Source organism: Alligator mississippiensis, chromosome 3 (genome assembly GCF_030867095.1).
Source record: "Alligator mississippiensis isolate rAllMis1 chromosome 3, rAllMis1, whole genome shotgun sequence".
In the NCBI taxonomy this organism is placed as follows: Eukaryota; Metazoa; Chordata; order Crocodylia; family Alligatoridae; genus Alligator; species Alligator mississippiensis.
In genome coordinates this window covers 200,341,441-200,354,717 of record NC_081826.1, presented here as the reverse complement: position 1 = coordinate 200,354,717, position 13,277 = coordinate 200,341,441, and the positions used below count along the sequence as shown (strand labels likewise).

Genomic DNA, 13,277 nt, shown 5'->3' with positions numbered 1-13,277 from the left:
GGCTGAAGTGAGGGTATGTTTTTACTGTGGCTTATAGGGCTGGCAGAGTACAATCCTGTTCTCATTAGAGAGAAGCAGGAAATAGAACATGAGCTTTGAACAACGCTCCCTTCTCGCTCTCCATCTCCAGACTCTAGAGAAGTTTTGATCTAGGTCCAAAGCTAAATCTGAACTTCACAGCTACAGCCTATATTGGACTCCAACCAGATACCCCAATCTAATCACCATCACTCTTTGAGGAAAAACTGAATTCAATGCATACTACATTATAGATTCTCCTTCTTCTACTTTGCCATTGTTTGAGGACTTTGGGTCTATAGGCTAGAGATGGCTGAATTATCCCTTGCAGTGAGTACTTAGTACAAATGTATCTCCTGATTTCTTGTATTGCTTGTGAACAACTGTGTTTTGTATAGTCTGAATAAACAGTATTAACTCTCTGGGTTGTTTGCACACTTTTCACTTCCACTATTATTTGTTCCTTTCTACTGGTAGTGTGTCATAGGACACTCAGGTCATATGGTATTTTTTCCCCTTCCTGGCTGGGTCATGTACTTGTTATGTAATGAATAATGCTTAGCAAAAAGCTTACGCACATGTGATGAAGTCTGGTATGACAAAAAGCCACTCTCTAGACATACATGGAAATAAAATACCTGTTCAGCCAAATGTTTGTCAATAGCAAACAAGGAGACACCAACACTGTTTTCACTTAACAGTGATTCAGACTTCCTACAAACCCCATTTTTATGGTATCCAAAGTATTAATGGGGAGAAAAGTGTAACCTAGGACAGGGGTGCTCAACTCCCACCCTTTGGACCAGATGCAGACCCAAGACCCATGGGGAGCCCTGAGGGCTAGACAGCATAGCCCTGAATGCTAGATTAGGTGTGTGGGGCTGGGGCAGAGCAAGGTGGGATCTGGGCACATGGGGCCCAATCCAGATGCATGAGGCAGGATCTAGGTGCATGGGGCTGGATCTGGGCACCAACCCAACAGATCTGGTGTCATGCCACTCATCCAACCTGTAGGGTCAAAGTATGAGCACCACTAGCCTAGGAGAAAGGTGGCAAATGTGATCCATTGCATAAGTTAGAGCATTTTGGGAACCTCATAATTTATGAGCACCTTAAAGCACCTTACAGACTTCTTTGTGAACCACAGCCAAGAATTTTAAGAGCACGGGGGAATGAGCAACAATCCCTCTATCACTCTATGCTAAAACATGAGAGAATGGAGAAGAAAAATAAATAGGGTTTTGTGTTACTTTTTGGGGCTTTTTCTTTTCAATTTTATGAGGGGGGAGAAAAAAGCATTTACTTTGCCGCATATTTAGAAAATATATAAAATCTAATACGTTCTCTCAGGCTCTGCAAGTAATTTAAAGATATATTCTTATAATATGAACTGCTTAACAATAACAAAATATTAACAGTCAATTACTATGTAAAAAAATGTATAGTGCTGCATCCAAATGGAATATATCATTGTAAGGTGGGAAGTGAGGGGATATAAGGCTATACTTGCACTTTCCTACTTTTAAAGAATTTCAGAAGTAGCCATTTCATCTCCCTTTTAGCACCTGTGTTGTGCTGACACAGAGGCACTGGAATCTGGCCCTTTATCTTTAAACATATCATTTCTACAGAATGCCTTTAAATTTCTATTGCATAAGCTCCTTAAGCAGTGCCAATATGTAGACCCTTATCCTCAGTCACAGATAAAATCCTTCTCAGATCTGTTTTCCATCATTCTGCTTGGAGCAATGAAATAAAGGGAAAAGGTTAACAATTAAAATCAGCTAAGCCACCCATGCAGCAGGCTAGGTAAATTTGTGATTTGATTACAAAAGCACAAAGCAAACTAACTTCCACCTGGAAGCTGAAAAGTTAGAATGATGGAAGGAAAAAGAAAGTGCAAACAAGTAGGCCAGATTTTCGGAAAGGTATCTAAACAACAGATTTCCAAACTTTGGAGCAGCTGACAGCTTTCATTGCGACTATGGCCAGAGTTCCAAAATTGCTCATTACCAACACTTTAGAGAATCTGGCTTTTATCTTGATGCCCAAATGTGCCCACCAGCTGAGCCCTTATGAAAAACTGCAGCCATAACAAATATGAGGCTCTCTTAATCCATGTGATTGGACAGCTATAGTACCATCTTGGATCGAATAGTAAAGTATGTTGACAGTATTTTTGATCACAACATTCTGTACTTCATATATCATAAGAAACACAGGCAGATTTGGACTTTCAGGAAGGGCGGGGGGCAGGAGATGAGACTGGCATTGCAAGATTTCCCTCTGGACACAGGAAGAAGGAAAGCCCACTCGCTGCTGCTGCCCCTGGCTTTTTGCTCCAGCCCAATGAGCAGCTACAAGGTGTGCCCAGTTCAGCCAGGGACAGCAGCAGTGGCAGGATCTCCCCTTCCAGCACCCACTACCTGCACAGTCCCCCAGATGTCCCCCACTGGCTGTGAGCAGGTACTAGGAGGTGTGGGGAATGCCCACTGATGCTGCCATCCTTAGCCTAACCCAAGCGTAGCTGTTCCCCACAGTTGGAGTGTCCTGACCAGTGGGGAAAACCTGGGGGAGGGGACAGAAAATGGGACCACTGTCACTGAGCCCAGTTACCTGTGCAACTGCTCCCAGTAGCCCCCAGCTGGAGTGGGGACACAAGAGGCTTGGGGTTTCCCCTGTTCCTGTGAGCCAGGTGATGGGCAGTGGGTCCAATTTTCCTCACCAGCTCCCTGGTTGGTTCCCCAGGTATCTCCTTCCAGCCATGCCTTGACTCTACAGAGGACTAAGGTGCCTGTGGCTGCTGGGAACTGGAACTGCCAGCAGGTAGACTACATTGTATGGCTGTGTCACTGCGCCTCCCTGGATCTACCTCTTATGAGCAAGGAAATCACAGAATTCTTTTAAGATCTGCCAGGCTGATGAAACCTCTCCCACCCTATTCCCTCCCACCCAGACAAAATAAATAAATGTTGTTTCTAAATTGTTTGGAGGAATAGAAATGCACAGTACAGGAAGCCAAACCCTAATCATCTGTGCCAGTGCAGAAGACTTTCTAATGTGGAATGAAATGAAGTCAGTCTTATTAAAGAAACTTCAGTGTTCATACCAATTTCTTCTCAATGTAGGGATGTTAAACTAATATTTATCACCCAGTTATGGAGCCTCAGGAATCTGAGAATGTTTTCACCTCTGCTGGGATAAGTTATAGACTCTTCCTGAATGCCAATTTTCACCTGTTTGAATCAGGACTGTGAAAGAATGGCATGTTCTGACTTAAAATGAACTAGAGGGTTTGAACAAAAAATGGTCTCTTTAAAATCAGCTGCTTACTGTAGGAAGTTGAAACTTTAGGGCCTGTGCAATGAATGACTTAACACTAATGGATAATATAGATGTGCTTGTAGCAAAATGATTTTTATGAGGTATATTGATAGGTATATGCAGTTGTCCATACTTAAGAAGTTAACAAAATTGTTTGCAGTACATCAAAGGTGTGTGAATTTGCCAGTCTAAAACTTACAGCAAGGTTAGATGTGCAGGAGTAATACTATCTCTGGTTTTGGCAATCCCCACATGCCTAAAATTTAAACAGTTCCTTGGAATGAAAGATACAGATAAAGTTTGTTAAGAAGTCATATTACAATATGAATCAATATAAAAAAAAAATAATGGGCGCAGTTAGTTGGAATTGTCTTCTTGCCAAATCACCTAGTTTTATGTTATAAAAAGCCTGATTTTGTATATTTTAAGGGACTTGTGTTATATTCCATTTGGTTGCAGCACTATTTCTTTTTTTTTTTTAAACAAATTAGTTAACTATTAATCTTTTATTATTATTTAAACATTTTATGTGGTATACCTTGATGTTAGCGAGACTTCTGATATGGTCTCCCGCAACATTCTTACATGCAAGCTAAGGCAGTACAGGTTGGATGAAAGGACTGTAAGGTGGATAAGAAACAGGCTGAATCATCAGGCTCAGAGGCTAGTAATCAATGGTTCTATGTCTAGTTGGCAGCCAGTCTCAAGTGGAGTCCCCTAGGGGACGGTTCTGGGGACGGTTTTGCTCAATATCTTTCTTAAGACCTGGAAGATGGTGTAGAGCGCACCCTCAGCAAGTTTGCAGCTGGGGGGAGTAGTAGATACACTGGAGCATGGGGCTAGAATTCAGAGAGATCTCAAAAACTTGGAGAATTGGACCAAAAGAAAACTCATAAGGTTCAATAATAACAAGTGCAAAGTCCTGCACTTACAGCGGAACAGTTCCATGCACCAGTACAGGTTAAGGACTACTAGCTAAGCAGCAGCTCTGCAGAGAAGGACCTGAGGGTTACAGTGGACAATAAGATGAAATCAAGCCAACAGTGGGCATGTCTACAAGTGCGCTGTAACGTGTAGTAGCCTATTTTACTGCGCATTAAAGTGTCACATAAACAATTGTGCAATTATGCTAATGCGCAGTAAAATAGGCTACTGCACATTAAGCACCACTTAAAAACATGCACGTTCAGTACTGCTCACTAAGGCAGCCTAATGTGGATTTATTTTGTACCTCACATTGGAGGTACTAAATTTAATGTGCATTAGGGAAAGTGCATTAATGCACGTGCAGGTGTGCCTAGTATGCCCTTGTTGTGAAGAAAGCTAATGGCATGCTCAGCTGCATTAGTAGGAGTGTTGCCAGCAGATTGAGGGAAATTATTCTTTCCCTCTGTTCAGCACTGGTGAGGCCACAGTTGGAGTACAGTGTCCAGTTTTGGGCCCCTCATTACAGAAAACGTTCACAGATTGGAGAGAAGGCAACGAAAATGGTTAGGGGGCTGGTCACGTGACTTATGAAGAGAGGCTGAGGGAACTGGGCTTATTGGGCACCTATACACGTGCCAGATGTCTGCTCTGACACGTGCTAATGTCGTGCACGTGTTGGAGAAGACTTTATTAATTGAGTCTGCTGGAGTGTGTTAATTAATGCACTCCGGCAGCCTCCATGTCACATCTATTCAGCATCTTCCCACTTCAAAATGGTGGTGGGGACACTTGAACTAAAGCTTGTCAAATGCTGAATACACGTGACACTGTAGGCGCTTTAATTAGAGCGGCTCTCAGAGCGGCATCTCCCCCCACCCACCACCCCAGAGCAGGTGTACAGATGTCAATTTAGTCTGGAGAAGAGAATACTGAGGGGGGATTTAATAGCAGCCTTTAACTACCATAACTCTTCATAAGGATGGTTATGAAGAGGATGGAACTAGCCTGTTCTCAGTGGTGGCAGATGACAGAACAAGGAGCAATGGTCTCGAGTTGCAGCAAGGGAAATTTAGGTTAGGTATTAGGGAGAATTTTTTTACTAGGAGAGTAATAAAACACTGGAACAGGTCACCTGGAGAGGTGGTGGAAGCTCCGTCCTTGGACGTTTTTAATACCTGGCTAGACAAAGCTTTGGCTGGGATGATCTAGTTGGGGATGGTCCTCCTTTGAGCAGGGGGTTAGACTAAATAGCCTTCTGGGGTCCCTTCTAGCCCTGATTTTCTATGATTCTATTAATATAAATTTAAGCTAAATGCAAAGCTCAGGAGAACATACTGCATTTTATATATTTTTTAAAAGATACAGAGCTTTTTTTTTCTTTCCCTCAAAACATAAAAACCCTCTGCTAATTCATTGCAGTTTCCCCTCCTACTGAACAGGTACAGTACATTGCGGGACTTTCAAGACTTCCAAGCATCATGGGAGATATAGTCCAACTTGGGATATGAACCCATAGAGGAAAATGGGGCATAGGTAACAGAACTACAGCTCCCATCAGGCCATGCAATGCCTCATGCAGACATGTTTAACAAAAATAATACTTTGTCGTCCCCCCCTCCCCCCCATAACTTCTGAATGAAAACAAAGGCCCACTAACTAACAAACAAACAAACAACGAATTCCAATTACTGACGAACTCCAATAACTATAATAAAGAGATCACCTGCACAGTCATATCTATCTATCTATGTACACCAGCTCATTCTTTCTCACTCAAAACAAAATGAGAAAGCATGCATGTGAAAGATAGGGATGGGTGTGGGGACAGAGAGAATATAATGGAGTTAGGGGAGTCAGAAGCTGAATTCCCTTAATTTTCTGACCTGGAGGAATTTTCCAAGGGAGACCCCTTCAGACTTTTCACATTTAATTTTTCATTGCCTCTTCACTCCTGCCTAAAGTGTCCCTAGATTTTCCTCACTGATAATGAGTAGAAACAACTATGCATTCAAACAGTCTTGGTGAGGTTCAATGCTACACTGCAACACAGCAGGGAAGTAGTCTACCTTGACCCTAAAGCTTTATCTATGCCATGGCAGCAATGTATCCCAACCAGGATACTCCAGATATGCCCCAACTACATGCTCCCAGGCTTCAAACCCACAAATATGCCAGCTAAGCCACTCCTTAGGAGTGCCCCAGCACCTATCAGCAATGAAGTCTGAAGAATGGTTGCCAATGTGTGCTCCAGGCAAGGATAACAGGTGCATTTAGGTATTTGGAGTGTGTCAGAGGGAGTAGATGAAAGTGCCTAGAGGCAAATACATAGGGCATTTTTGGGAATAAGTTGGGCTGGAACGCACTGCCCTTGAGCTGAAGACATACCTTAAATGAGCACATGTAGCAAGCCATTGCTAACTTTAGCTTTTCTACCTGCTTCTTTCTACTCTTCTACTCTCCGGTCTCTGTCCTACAGGTACCCTTTTTTCACTATCTGCTCTTGCTGGGTTCCTTCCAACTCTCAGGTAACTTCTGTTCTTATTTGTCCTTCTCTTTAGGCCTCAGCTCTTTATTTCATGGCTTTATCTCATGCTAAAGAAAGGGAGGGTATTATTCCTATTTATTTCTCTCACTTCAACCTCCAGTCTCAAGGCCAGCTATGCATTCACTCTTGCTCTTCTGGCTTTGCTCATGATTGCCTGATTCTTTGGTTTCTTGAGCCACACAGGTGACTCCTGAGAAGCAGAGGAGTGCAGCTACCCATTCATGCCTCATCTTTTTCTGCACTGAACCCAGTTACTCTCTGCATTAACTGATCAGTCTGAAATGCTAGCAGATATGCTCAGACTTGCAGAAGCAATTGCCTCTTTGAGAAAAGCTTGCTTCAATGGGCAATTGGGACCATTAATATAACATTTCACTGTGGGACTAGCTGACCCAATTAGCAGTTTGGGCAATGGAGGCTGCCTCAGAATGATCTGGCTCAGATTCATGTTTGAAACGACAAGTCTGACACACAGAGTTAAGGTCAATTGAGACAGAGCCCAGTATATTGGAAGCCTATGTATCTCTCACAGTTTAGGGTCATAAAAACTTCTTATCATAATGGACTAGATATTTGCAAAGGTTGTAAGATTTTTTTTTCAAAATTATTACACATTAAAATATTGCTTCCAAAAGAGAAATATCCTTGGCAAACATATATAAACATTTTCCTCTTAGAAACAAGAAATAAAAGTGTCCTTATCATTCAGTTCATCTGTGTCACAGCATGTTTTCTTCCTATGATGTAACCAGGTTTTCCAAATGTATTAGGCACCTAGGTATCCCTTGTGAATGCTGAGGGCTAGGTATTCAAAACAGATTGGCTGCATTCAAATGAGCGTGGCCATGCGGTATGTGGCGCCACAAACATGTCTGTGGTGCCACATGCTGCACATTCAACTGTTCTCCACACTGTAAGAAGCAGTGCGGGGGGGGGGGGGGGGGGGGGGGGGGGGTTATCCCTGGATATCCAGAGATCAAAAAAACTCATGCGAAAGAAAGCAGTGCAGTGCCATGGGGACAACATACAACACTCAAAACCAGAGCCTGGCTGGCTGGAGCCACACTCCAGCTGCTAGCCAGGGTCCAAGTGGCAGGATCGCCACTGCTGCAGCCCCAGGAGGCCCCCAGGACTTCAGGTAGGGCTGATGGGACCAGCCAAGTGCACCACCCAGGGTAACCTGTTGCGTGCCAGGGAGTGTGTGGCACGGGCATTCCCAGGGGACAACTAACAGTGGCACAAGGTGTCCTGCTGCTAGTTGTCCCTGGGGAATCAAATGTCCATGCTCATGTACACGCAGCAATTGATGCCCAATAAGAACCTAATAAAAAATACTCTGTCAAAAAGCTGGCACCGTTTTTGGTGTCTGGTGCTTTTAAAAAAAAAATTGTCCCAATTTTGCCGGGTAAAAAGTTGAACCTATGATCTTAATTACTCGGTTTGAAGTAATCAAGCTCAATGACTACTCTTTTGGGCCTGCCATGAAAGACTATCCTGAAATCCACCAGACTCTCTGGTTGACAGGTCTTTTTTTAAAGTGTCCTTTCTCATTTGGGGTATGTATGGAGTTAGGCATTCTTGAGCAAATGGATGAGAACACAGTCCTTTAAAAGAGCTACAAAAATAGATGACAAAATGTTAGTAACTTGAGGAAGCTCTGGACAGCTCATTACGCAACTTCCTGTGCACAGGATTTTCAGATTTAATCTATTAGATAAAAGGCTGTCTGATTTTTTTTTAAATGGACTTTTGCAAGTGAAACTTGTGCAGCAACAGCTGCTGCCTCAAATGCTGCTATCAATTGTTGTATAAACACCATATGATGCTCTCTCTCTCTATATATGTTTTTGTATATATATTTTTAATCTTTCAATTTGTTCTTTGCCAGGTCCCTTGACACTGTGATATGCCAGGAAATAAGCTTAAAATGTTTAACTTCAGAAATAACTTCTCTCACGGAAATCTCCTTTAGGAAAAGCTACATTGACACAATGAAACAGGTTTATAGAATGAGAGAGAGAGAGATTGATTTGCCCCTAAAAACCTTTCTTTCTACAAAGAGAACCAAAGAGATGCCCTGTAATTTCTAGAATTTTGTACTCCAACATATTCTAATGAAACACTCATGGACCCATCAAATGCAATCAATTATTTGAATTCAACCTTTATATTAAAAAGAAAAAAGCCTAGAGATTGTAAAATGGAATTTGACTGATTTCTTTGCAAGGAAACCCTATGTCATAAAAATGTCCTTTCTCTAATCAAAATATCACCTGAATGAAGTCATCATGTTTAGCCTGATTGCATTTTTCTCCATATATGTGCAGCTGCATTTGCCTCTCCATAAATGTCATTTGATTATGAGAAAATAAACAGGAAAGGACTCAAAGGGAGTCAGTACAGGGCCTGCTTGTTTACCTGCTGCAGCTTTCTTAGCTGAAGAACAAATGTCATGCAAATGGTGCACCAGCAATGAGCTGCCAATCACAGAGGCTTGGCATTCATGATGATTTGCTAAATCATTTAAAGAGACATGCTTTACTAAATGAAAAAATATCAGCAGCAAGGGCCTGTGTTTAAACACGGGGCTGAGTTATTATCCCAGTAGGCTAGAATGAAATGAAGACATCTTCCAATTAAAGCTTGCAGATGAACCCAGACAAACCCCCCTTTTTTCATAAAGACAGGCAGATTATGATTGGGAGAGAACAGCGACAGAGGCTTTCATTACAAGCTGATTATGGTGATATAATTCCCAGCGCTGTGTGTCTGCGGGCCCAACTTCACATTTGAAGGTTTTTAATATAATTTCCTTAGGGTGAAATGCTGAAGATTTATTAAACTTTATGAAGGGCTTACAGATCCAATTTAAGAGGACATATCATAGGGCAAAACTGACAGATGATAAAATACATTCCAAGTTTAAAAAAAAGAAAGAAAAAAAGGAAAAAAAGAGAAAGAGAAAGAAAGTTTAGGGCAAGAAACTCTTTTAAATTGGCTTTTATTTTCTTTATTTATTTTTGGTTAAACCGAAATCAGTCATTCCCCAAGATCTGGCAGAATTAAATTATGCTAGGGGTTGATCAAAGTTTATTAAAAACATAAATATTTGGGGCCCTAGCCCTTTATTGCAAGTGGGGGGAAACAGTTGACCAAAACCTTGTGAGGGTTTTTCTTTTAAACATTATTCACATCATTATTATCAGCAGTTTTCTTTTGAACATTATTAAGAAAGGATATATTTCTACCTTAAATATTCCTTGATGCCCTTTCTCCTTTTTGGTGTTGTGACAGGTGGCGCCTCCTGGGGCCGAGCTCCGTGGCCCGCCTGCCTGTCACCGTGACAGCAGGCCTACTCAGGGCCAAGCTCTTCGTGGCCCGCCCACCTGTCTCGTGGCAACCGCCCGCTCATCTCGCCCACCACGCCTTTGATGATAATAAGTTCAATTAGGATGTTAATTAAGCGGGATGCTGCCCTTCGACTGCCCCGATGCCCAGGGGCGCTCTGCGGCTCCGACCTCCCCTAATACTGCAGCCCAAGCCTCGCAGATGGCATCATGGTGTTCAACATCTCACCGGCCCCACACTGGGCCCCAGAATCTTCTACGTGACCCCACTATGGTCTTCCCTACTCAGGCGGCCACTCCGCTGTCATCTGGGCTACCTCACCCCCCCGAAGCCTTGTTCCCCTCTCGGGTGTGGTTCCCCCGGAACCTTCGGCTACCTAGCCCTGGCCCACCTCAAGGCCAGTCGGGACCCCAGGCCCCCGGCTCTTGGGCGTCCCTCGCGGTGGGCCCCCGGCCCTTTTGACCCTCACTGGTCCTGGCCCCAGCATGGGCCAGTCGAGGGGACTCTCCCCTTCGGGCTGGGTCTCTCTAGCCACTCACTAACACTGGGCCTCACCGTGCCACTACTCCCTTCCTCCTAGGAGCAACCGCGGCACCTCGCCCACATCACTCCCACTCTCGGGGTCCGCCCTCTCTGGGCCCCTCACAAACACAGGCCCTCTCGGCCCTCATAACCCTGGCCCTCTCGGCCCTCATCCAACTCAGGGGTCACCCACCCGGTGGTGGTGGGAGCTAGGGGTTAAGGCGCCCCGACCCGCCTTTCACCGGGGTGATCACTGGCCTGGCATTTCCTGGGAGCCCCACCAGACCACCCACTCCCGGGAGGGTGCAGTTTCAGGTCATGCCCAGGACCAGGAGCCTCCTGCCAACCCCTTGCAGCTCCCCTTACCTCCAGGACGTACACAGCAGCCCTAAGGCCAGGCGATGTTGCTGCCTGCCCCCCTGCAGCCAAACTGCCTGGTTTATATAGGCCCCAAAATGGCTGCCCTAATCAGGCACCTGGAGGCTGCCAGCTCCAGGCCCTTAAAGTGGCAGGAGCACCCTGTGCTCCGCCACAGGTGTCATTTAGGCCACTGTACTGAGACTGAGACACATACCCACACATATATGTGTAATTACAAACACACACACATGCACCACAATTGGTTTCCTCAGTTTAAATGTGCTGTATGTGTTGCCGTTTAAACAAACAAGAACACAATAAATAGAGTATTGCTACAATGATACCATGAAGGCTGGAAATCATAACATTTAGTTTCAACGTTTTTGTGTAATATGAGGTCTTGAGGCTTTGCTGGGGGGGGTTATTTTTGGAAGGGGTTGGGGGTCTCAAGGGATTCTAAAGCAGCTGACCCTCCATTTTTTAAAACAAGAAAGGGAAGAAAACCATGAATGACAAGCCACCCAACACTCTTGATACATTTTAAATTAACGAGGGAGCACATGGAACCAAGGCAAAAGCATTTTAGTAAAAGAACCTAGTTTCTGGGGGCTGGAATCTGCTTTTCTGTCTGCTGGGGGGGGGGGGTTAATTTTATTTATTTTTAAAGGAAGAAATTTAGGGTTCAGAAAAGGGAGTGGTTCTGGTCATGACCAGAGACAGGTGGTATTGAGGTATAGAGGCAGGAGCTTTTTAGTACAGATCAGGATGAATTTGCAATGCTCTAGCTGTTTCAGTTCTGATCCCGTCTAAACAAAGACAGCTACTCATGGCACACTATGGATTGGTTAGCAATACTCACATGCAGAGATCCAATCCTGCAAGGTGCCAAGGTCTATCTGTGAGGTGTTCAGCACATTTCCCCTCTGTTGATTTCCTTAGTAACTGAGGGTGCTCAGCAAATCACAGGAAGTCATCAGCATCTTAGATAATCAGGACCTAAAGAGCAAATCAATCTTGCATAGTGATGAATGCCCTCAGCTCATGTTGAAATCACCTTACAGGATCAGGCTCCACGTTTGCCACCAAACTCATTTTAATTTCTGATCTAAGCCAGTGTTTTATTCCAGGTCTCCAGGGGTGACCTACAAGTATATTAAGCACAATTCTATCCTGGAATATATTAAGTATATGCCACTATTCCCTTCACAATTTAGTTTCATACTTCCAAGGGGTTATAATAAAGAGCTGTAAGTAACAAAATATTTTAAAAATTAGAGACACATCCAGCAGAACCTAGATTTGACTCTCTTTTTTCAGTGGAAGTCTAAACAGCCACAGAAAGAAAATCAAGCTTTCCACACCCGTCTTCATACTCACCTACATCACAACGTATTTTTTGAATGGCCCTACTTCATGTCATTGTTAGGTACATTCATACACTTTTATTTTGGCTGATTTTTTCCCCTCAAAAGTTACTTATGTTTGTACATGCGAGAAAGAAAGACTCAAAAGGACATTCAGATCTAGTCTCTGGATTTTTTGCCACTTATTTTACATCTGTACTGTGCCTAGCTGGGGTCAATAGGCACAACAACAAAAATAAGGTGATTTCCCAGTGAAAAACACAATGCGTTCCCAGTCTTGGTTGGTTCCTTTAGGTCCTTTTGTAAAATCGCAATACAAAAATGCACAATGCAATACAAATAATAAAATTATTAAATTTGATTGTGCATGCCTCAGTTTCTTCTTCAACACACTTGCGTTAATGAAATGTAACCTTTTGAAAGTGCCTTCAGACCAGCGGTTGGAAGAACCATGTAATTTTATTTCCATTATGCAGCTGAGGGATCAGGGACTGATCTCAAGCTTGAATTCCAGTCCTTGACCTAATATTTGCTCCTGTTTCGCTAGCTACCATTTGCTCATCAGGCCAGCCTTGGGGTTTCTTAACAAAAAATGTTTTAAATGATTTTGTATGTTTAGGTGAATGAATGTGCTTGGTTTTTGCACTGCACACCTCCACGCTTGGATGAATAAGAACAGCGCAGGCAGCACTTCACATCCTTGATTATCATGTAGAGATGCTGACAACTCTGCCAGGATTGCACCAGTCAATTTGTCTAATGTCAGATAAGATTAACCCTGAGCCACACCATTGGAAGACATTTCACAAGCAATTTCAGTAGGTGGCCCAAACACACATATAACATGCTGGTATATACTCAACATGGGA

At 43.4% G+C, this 13,277-nt stretch overlaps 1 long non-coding RNA gene across 4 annotated transcripts in view; it reads right to left on the bottom strand.

The window, feature by feature from the left end:
* Positions 1–11,211, bottom strand: part of LOC132249136 (uncharacterized) — a 30,768-nt gene extending 19,557 nt beyond the window's left edge. For 3 of the 4 annotated variants that reach the window (XR_009460542.1, XR_009460540.1, XR_009460541.1), the window contains exons 1-2: positions 11,051–11,211; positions 10,063–10,240 (exon numbers count right to left, since the gene is read on the bottom strand). This is a non-coding gene — a long non-coding RNA (uncharacterized LOC132249136). The remainder of the gene's footprint in view (positions 1–10,062; positions 10,241–11,050) is intronic. The other variant, XR_009460543.1, reaches the window with a different exon arrangement.
* Between the last annotated feature and the right edge of the window lie 2,066 nt (positions 11,212–13,277).